Source organism: Pseudopipra pipra, chromosome 5, assembly GCF_036250125.1.
Source record: "Pseudopipra pipra isolate bDixPip1 chromosome 5, bDixPip1.hap1, whole genome shotgun sequence".
In the NCBI taxonomy this organism is placed as follows: Eukaryota; Metazoa; Chordata; class Aves; order Passeriformes; family Pipridae; genus Pseudopipra; species Pseudopipra pipra.
In genome coordinates, this window is record NC_087553.1 from 7503270 (window position 1) to 7512358 (window position 9089).

Genomic DNA, 9089 nt, shown 5'->3' on the forward strand with positions numbered 1-9089 from the left:
TCCTTGCACCTCATACCTGTCTTGTGGGAAATGAGACAAGTCCAACAACTGAAACTTTGACCACTGCTGAACTGGACCAATTAAAAACATTTTTACCAACTCATTACTTATGCCTTGAATTACCTGGCCTCATCAAATTAGCCTTAAATGACCCTTAAAAATCTTCTGATTACAGACATGCAACAACTAAAATTCTTGTTTCCCTCTATCACCTTCAGTCTTTGACATTTCACTGAGGCTCTTTGCCCTAAGCAAATGCTGCTGTGAATGTCACATCATGATCATATTGGGCACTCTGAATCTGCCACTGGCACTATTGTAGCCTTGTTTTTTCCCTGACTTCCCATTGCTTTTTGGTCTGCATGGAATAAAAATGGCCATTCTTTTGCAACCTGGCTTACACCACTGTAGCTGGTGCTCATATTCACGAAAAAGTTTTTAAAACATCACAGGAAAATGCAGAAGAGACAGGGAATATTTCTGACAATTTAGATAGATTCCAAAATACTCAGTTTTACTTCAGCTACTGTTCTGATGAAAATCCAAATAGAAGCCCTGCCAGAACTGTGGCACAGAGAGGTGATTTGGGGTCTGGGGCAAAAATTTGGATGCTCTGTGAACTCTGTCTGTAGAATCATAGAATGATTTGGGTTGGGTAGGACCTTAATGATCATCTCATTCTAAGCCCCTGCCATGGGCAGGGACACCTTCCACTATCCCAGGTTGCTCAGAACCCCATCCAACCTGGCCTTCAACACTTCCAGGGATGGGGCAGCCACAGCCTCTCTGGCCAATCTGTGCCAGGGCCTCACCAGCCTCACAGGCAAAAATTTCTTCCTAATATCCAATCTAAACCTCCTCTCTGTCAGTTTGAAGCCATTCTCCTTTGTCCTGTCACTCCAGGCCCTTGGAAATAGTCTCTTCTCATCTTTCTTGTGGGCTCCCTTCAGGTCCTGGAAGGCCACAATTAGATCACCCCAAAGCTTCTCTTCTCCAGGCTGAACAATCCCAATTTTCTTCACACTTTTTTCTGTGACTGGTAGTCCAGGTGCACAAAGAATTAACCATGTTCATCTCTTTTTGCTGGTAGACAGGAACCAAAGTAGCAAGCACCCTCCACCTCCTGCCCCCAAACTTCCTACCCACCACTGCTCTGTCAACCTTCATTGTGCCTGACAGTCTCACAACAGCTTTTCTGAGCAGCCCAGCCTGCCTCAACACCTTCAGGAAAGCCAGATATCCTTAGATATGGTACAAAAAAAGCCGATGCTCACAACTGTAAATGTACTGGGTCCTCATGGGAAGCAGTGGGAATTTGCCAATCAGAACTTGGTCCCTGGGCTCATGTCAGGTGTGTAACACAGCTACATGGAAATGTCTGTCCACTTTCTGCATCTTCACAAATATTTTGTTCTTGATCAAAGTCAGAGCCTTTTGCTGTGGAGACTTAACCCTTAGTTGTTCTCTGCCGTAACATAAATGTCCATGGGAAGTGACTTAATAACAAATTTTAAGCTTGGACTAAAGGAAAAAAGATGAATTAATGCTAAGGCAAAGGACTATAAATCAGAAGATGTGTCTTCTGCTCCTGGCTTGCCACTCCTGATTTTAGGAGAGATAAAGCAGAGCTTTGTGGTATCCACTTTCCATTTGTAAAAGAATATTTTCCTGTTTCAACAGTGCTGGTTGACCAGATGTACTTATGTCTCATGGTGATGTAATCATTAAAAAAGCAGTAAGATAATGGAAATATCCAACTTGTTACAGCTCCAATTACAAGTTAACTAGGTTAAATGTGCAATTTAGAGGGAGCTGAATTTGATTTTTAAAACAATTTGGAACATCATAATGCTGATTAAGGACTATCTCACTGTGTTTGAATCCCAGGGAACTTAGAGCCCAACATCTAAAAGCAGCCTCAGGGCTACTGATCACCTGAAATGTGTGAGGATTTATTAGAGTCCCATGGTGGGTGTTTCTGGCATCTCTCAGCTCTCCCACACTGGGAACAGCAAATGCTGACTTTAAGGTCTAGCAGCTATGAATGGCATCCCTCAGTTTCCACACAACTCTGCACCCTTGGGCTCCCTGTGGAAATACTGATGTCACTCTGCTTTCTAGATGGAGCAAGATAATCAGGAGACCAAAAGGCCTGGCTACTTAGTTAGAAAACCATCCTTTGAAAGCTCCCTGGGCCCAGCAGTGCTGACGATGTAGCACAGTCCAGTTGATTCTTCGGATTATCTAGTGCATGTCAAGGATAAATAAGGACATGAGTTAATGCCTGGAGACCCCATTTGCTTTCTGATTTCACCAATTTTTTAATACTTCGGTATGTCTCAGTGGTTTCAGAAACCTCTATCTCACTTCTGAGACTTCTCCCTTGTCCCAGTGTGTCTTTTTTGGGAGGTGTGTGAAGAACAGACAGCAGATACTCTCTTTGCCCTGAAAACCCCTTCTTTCCTTTTCTGCTGAGCTTCTCTGCCCAGGTGTTTGGGTGGCTTAGCCCAGCAGTCAGGAGGGGCTCAGGGAGGAAGGCAGGAAGAACCTCTGCTCTGTACATGCTGTGCTGCATCTGCTTCGTGTTATCTCACATCCGTCTCATGCAAACTCTGTGAGCAGGGTTGGATTTGTCAGATGTTACGGAACTTCCCCGAGGTGTTCCCTCCTCGTGCCACCATCAAAGCACAGAGTAAAATTTTGAATCAGAGTAAAAGCCATTTCTGAGTACAAGGACAGGCACATACGGCAGAGACCTTTGTGTAGTGGGTTGTTTCCTGGGGATTCTACTTGTGAATTTGGCTTAGATGAGAGCTCTATGCTGTAGATGGCAGAAGGGGATCACAGCATTGCAACTGGACCAAGCTCAGGATTAGCACTCAGGAAAACAGTTTTGCTGCTGCTCTGCTCCATGACGTAGAAGTTATGTCACATTTTAAGTGGAATAATGATGCCTACTTTGTGAAACACTTAGAGAGATGCTAATGAAAAGCACTATATTAAAGTATTGATATTATTGTTATTGGTTAACTGTATTTCTTACAGGTAGCCTATTTTTAGGTTAATATCTCAATCATTCAGCTTCATCTGATTACAAAATATTATAACTTCTAAAATACCTGAGCTTATTAACTGTTTCTTAGTAGTGCAATACGGTTATTGTTTTCTTTACCCTTGTAAGAGTGGCATCCTAAGTTATCCCAGCCTTCCCACAAATTGTCTTACTCGTAGTATACCAAAATAACTTTGAGAAAAACAGAGTTGACTATCTCACGTTAAGACCTGCATAAACAAAATATTTTAGTGCTGACAATTAAAGGTTTTTCTTTGATAAACGAAAAGCTATAGTGGGTTAAATTCATCCTCAGCTGAAATTGGTGTTACACCCACCTGTGGGACCTCTGGGGCAGAAGTGTCACAGGAAGAGGAAGGTGAGGGCTCAAAACAACCACATCTGTTGGACCTCAGAGCAAGGAGCAGAGGGAACAGGGGGTACCCACAGCGCTGTTACAACACCAGTGGGAATTTGTGGCTAATTTCTGAGCCCAGGGAAAAGAGTGAACACCTACATCATTTGTCCTTCCAGTAATCTTGGATGTAAACTAAGGGGCAGTTGATACTTGCACTGCCCTGGATCCCACTTAGCTCATCTGACCCAGTGTCAGCATCCAATACTCTCTAATTAGGTGCTCTTAGGTATTTCACACTTGGAGAAGTTAATGTTTAATACCGGGTTTATGTACTTCTTTTCATATCCATGTCTTCCTTGGATTTTTGATTTTTTTTTACTCATTTACTCATTTACTCATTTTCTTTTACTCATTTACTGGCTGCAGAGCCAGAGAGCTCTATGAAGCAGATCCTTACCTTCCTGGAGGTAAGACAGAACAGAATAGGGCAGTTGGAAATGTGTTTCTCTTAACTGTGTGTGTATCATCATCATCATGGCTGGGCTTCACGAACAAAGATTTGGGAGGGGCTCTACCCACATTTGCTACAAGCACACTGGTGGCTAAAAAGGCAAATGGGAGATAGACAGGTCCAGTTGCAAAAGGCACAGCAGAAAGACTCCTTGGATGGTATCAGCAAGACACAATTCTTTCTGCGTTGTCTTTTCTCCTCGAGAGTGATCCTTCATGCATTCTCAAAAGAAGCAGCAGCGTTATGGATAGTGTGTCTCCAGATCTCCTGATTGGAGGCCAGAGTAGACCAGTGATGAAGATCAATGTGGCCAAGGCTGAGATGTTGTTTCAGGGAGTCCTTGTATCTTCTCTTCGGGGCTCCTCTCTTGCGGCAGCCAGTGGCAAGTTCACCATAAAGCAAGTTCTTAGGGAGGCAGTGGTTGGTCCTTCATCCTGGAGACGTGCCCTGCCCAACGCAGCTGTGTTCTCATCAGCATGGCCTCAATACTTGTGACTGCTGCTTGTTCTAGAACAGATGTATTGGTCACATAATCTGACCAGTGGATGTTTAGGATTGTTCGGAGGCAGCGTTGATGGAAGCGTTCTGGGAGACGCAGGTGGTGGCGGTAGATGACCCATGATTTGGACCCATATAAGAGAGTAGACAGCACAATGGCTCTGTAAACACTGATCTTTGTACTTTTCTTCAGGTGTTTATTTTGCTAGACTCTTTCATGAAGTTTTCCAAAAGCACTATATGCCTTTGCTAACCTGTTGTCTATCTCTCCGTCAATCTTACCATCTGAGGAGATGAGGCTACCCAGGTAATTAAACTGCTGGACTGATTTGAGCTCTGATTCGCCAGTGGTGATATGGGGATGATAGAAGACTTCCTGAGGTGCAGGTTGATAGAAGACTTCTGTGTTCTTTAGGCTGACTTCCAGCCCAAAGAGCTCAGCAGCCTCAGCAAAGCAGGATGTTAAACGCTGCAGAGCTGCTTCTGTGTGGGCGACGAGGGCGTCGTCATCAGCATAAAGCAGTTCCTGGACAAGATGATTTAAGGTCTTAGTGTGGGCCTTCAGTCACCTTAGGTTGAAAAGGCTTCCATCAGTACGATATCGAATGTAGATACCTTCCTGATCATCGAGGTCTGCTGTGGCCCTTTGGAGCATCCTGCTGGAAAAGATTGTGAATTGGGTTGTTGTGAGAACCCAGCCTTGTTTCACACCATTGGTTATTAGAAAGGGCTCAGAAAGTGTGTTGCCATATCTGACTTGGCTGTGCTGACTCTCATGAAGTGAGATGATCATTTTAAGGAACTTGGGGGGACATCCTAAATGCTCCAAAATCTGCCATAGACCTTTTCTGCTCACATTATCGAAAGCCTTGGTGAGATCAACAAAGGTTACGTAGAGACCTTTGTTTTGTTCCCTACACTTTTCTTGCAGTTGTCTGAGGACAAATACCATGTCTGTGGTACTCCTGTTGGCTTTGAAACCACATTGGCTTTCAGGTAGAATTCCTTCTGCTATAGTGGGTATTAGTCTGTTCAAAAGTATTCTTGCCAGGATTTTGCCAGCAATGGAGAGCAGAGTAATACCACGGTAATTTGAACAGTCTGATTTAATTCCTTTCTTCTTACACAAGGTGATGATGACTGCATCTTGAAGGTCTGATGGTAGTTCACCCAGTTCCCAACAGCGCACCCCAAACTTGTGAAATATAGCAAGGAGTGCTTGGCCCCCATGTTTCCAGACTTCAGGTGGAATTCCATCAACCCCAGCTGCCTTGACAGTTTTCACCTGCTGTATGGCCTTAAGAGTTTCTCCCAAAGTAGGAGCAATATCCAATTCATTCTTCACTGGTTGTTGTGTAATGTACTGAATTGCTGAGTCTTGAACTACACGGCTGGTACTGAAAAGTGTCTGAGAAAAAACACCCAAGAAAGAGAATTGAGCGGTTACACATTTTTTGAGCAAGTTACACTTTTATCTCATTGTTTCCTAATAAACAAAACACCCTCTGCTACCAAATACCAAATGTTTGTACACGTGCAACACAACTTTTGTTTCCTCTCCCAGCTTAATTTTAGAACTGCCACCTCTTCAATGCAGGATTGTTGCTTTTATTTTACAGTGGTTTACTGCAGCTTTGCAGTAAGGACTTTGTTGTCTAAATAAGGGAAAGCAAAATTCCTTAGTTTCTCGTGCTGTAAATTAGGCAAGCATAGGCAGAGAACCGAGACTTAGAATTCCTCGCCTGATAGATACATGTTTTCTTATCAGCTGAAGTAAACCATCGCATCATTTCTCAGCCCATGTTCCTTGCTGCTTAGTAATGTTACCCTTGGCACAAGCCAGGAGCATTTGAGCTAAGATTTAGTGTGTAAATCCAAACCAAGTACTTCTGAGTTAAAGCTAGACCTGGGTAAGTCTAGACTAGCACTTTCAGGCTGCTGAGGTTTCTTAGAGGACCTGAGAATGCATTTCCTGTATATGAGAATAAAGATGTCAAGGGGGGGTATTTCTAGAAGCTTGTATAGTTCAGGCTGCATTCTCTGTGTAGCAGTCACATGTTCAAAATTTTGACTGATTATTCTTTGACAGTCTACTAATTTTCTCTCTCTTCAAATTCATGCAGCCACATACCCTGAGTTTAACCGAATGTTTGGGTTTTGTTTAATTTCCAAATACTGATACAAAGATTGATCAGGAGAAATTGGCAAAACCGTCTGTTGGGGATTGCTTGTAATGGCTTTAGAGAGAAACTATATACAGGATAACTGGAAAACCCCATTGCTAAGTAGCAATTGAAGAAGAAAGTACAGGTGCAAGGAAGAAGAGGTAGAAGAATAAGGGGCCATGAATAAATAATGTTTTTTCCACTGAACCTTTATGATAATCCCTGGTATTCTGATTTTAAATATATATATATATATATATATCTTTCACAAATAACAGAAAAGGTGGTGGAGTTAGTCTGAGGGAGGTAAAGAGGTCACTCTATTCAGGAGATGAGCGTGCCACTGGTAAAATGGCTTATTCCCAATCCTAGGAGGCTAAACCCAGTCCCTGCTGTTCTGCTGTTGGCTGACTGAGCTACAAAGACATCAATAAGCTCGTGCCTGTCTCGAGGAGCACACCTGCAGCTATGTCTGCAGTTTTGAAGTCTACCACAAACCTATGCTTATGTCAGTACTAAGGGTAAAAGATATTCTCCAGATCCAAACCCTTCTTATGCTAATGCCATTTTTAGATATTCAGAGGAGATGAGCCCCAGGAGTTCTGACACCAGGATTAGTGCTGTCTGCTGAAGTGGAAGAAGGAGTGGACAGATGACATGTTGTGTCCTCACATTTTTCCCAGTACTCTCTGTGCTGTTTATGGTGCCATGTACATAATTTTTTCATTCCATCTTGCTGCAGATGCTGACTCAGGGAGCAGTTCTAGGCAAAAGGACTAGATGTTTCAAATCTCCATACAGGTTCAGAAGCTGAAAAATATTCCAAGATGCCTGTTCATAAATCCCCTAGCTGTTCTAGGCTTCTCCTGCACTCTTTCCTTTGGAAATGTGTGTCTCCTCCATTGTGTGGAAAGGGGGAGCTGGCTGTAGAGCACTGTGTGCTGCTGGAGTAGATGGCTGACTGTACACTGACTGTAAGAAACACAAACCCTGGGGAGGAGTGATTTATGGTTTTAACTATGCTGAAATTAGAACTGTCCACAGAAATGAGGCTGAAATAGAGGCTGTCAGGTACCACTAACCATCACTTATGAGGCAACAGTAGCCCTAAACAGAAAAAAATAAGACAAGCTTTGGTGGCATGATGGCAGAACAACCTAATCTTTATCCATATTAGTATTCCCATAATTTATGCCACTGCTGGGGCTGGTTGCTATCACTGACAGCAAACTGCTGAGATCAGTATCACACTGATCACCAGGACCAAGCAGAATTTCACCTGGTACTCACACAGAATTTCTGGACATGGAAAGAGACTTTGTGCCAAGGGACAAAACTGTGTGTAAAGAATAATTATGCATTTCCATTTTGTTTTATTCCTGAGACTGATTCGGGAATATGATCCATTTCAAAGCTTGAGCTGGTTTCAGAAACACCCTGAGAGGTGTTCATTCAGCACTGAAAAGCATATGGGTGATGGAAATTCAAGACAACCATCTGCCAAGGGGCAGAGTTTCCAACAGTGCCGTGTATCATCAGGAGGATTCAGTGTCTGTGGTGAACATATTAGTGTGGATGCCACCAGATTTTCACTTGAAGCCAAAAAACACTCCAGATCCAAAGGATCCAAAGGGCACAAACGATGAGGCCACTATGTGAAGGCAAGTGAGAGTTAGAAGTTTCCTTTTATGCTGACAGACTCTCTAAGCTTGTCATTGCAATGGCACCTGAAGAGATTAATGAAAAGTCAGATGGCCTTGATCCATGTTTTGCTGTTCTTGGAAAACCTGGTTATAAATCTCTAGGAATTAGTAAAAATAAAGGTAAAAATAATCCATCCGCAAATGTTACTCACGTCAATATGAAAGAAACTAAATTTTATATCAAAATAAACAAGTCTTCCAATAGAAATGAGCTTTTCTAGAAGAGAAGGGCAGGACAACAGGAGAAAGAAAAATGCCATCACAAAGGTATTTTGGCCGAGATGAATTTTGTAAATAATTTAAGCAAGGAGATACTAATTTATGCAAATAATGTGGTTTCAGTCACAGTGGTCTCATGGAAGACCATGAGGTCAAGCAAGTGACTCAAATACAGCTTGTAATTGTGCTGAAACTAAGGCCATGGTTTTGGACTTAGTAGACTCGTGTATGTCTCTGAGCAGTTTCTCCGTTCCTGCCTTGTTGGGGGCATAAAATTGGCATCAAATTGGTGAGCCAGGCAACCACCAGAGCCCAAGAGCACCCCCCCTGCCAACTGTGATTAGAATCGCGCTGGAGGACAGAGAAGTATCAGACTGTTTCCTTTTTGAAGGGGACTTTTGGGTACAGGATTATTGCTTAGTTGTTTTTTGTGTTCTGTTACTGTTTTTGCCAATATACATGTATCCTTTAATAAAGGGTTGTTATTTCTTCCTTTTTCCATACTTCCTTGATTGGAGCCTCTTAATTTTGGATTTACAGTTGCTGAGAGAGAGGAGTTTGGTCTACCTCATAACTCATCCTC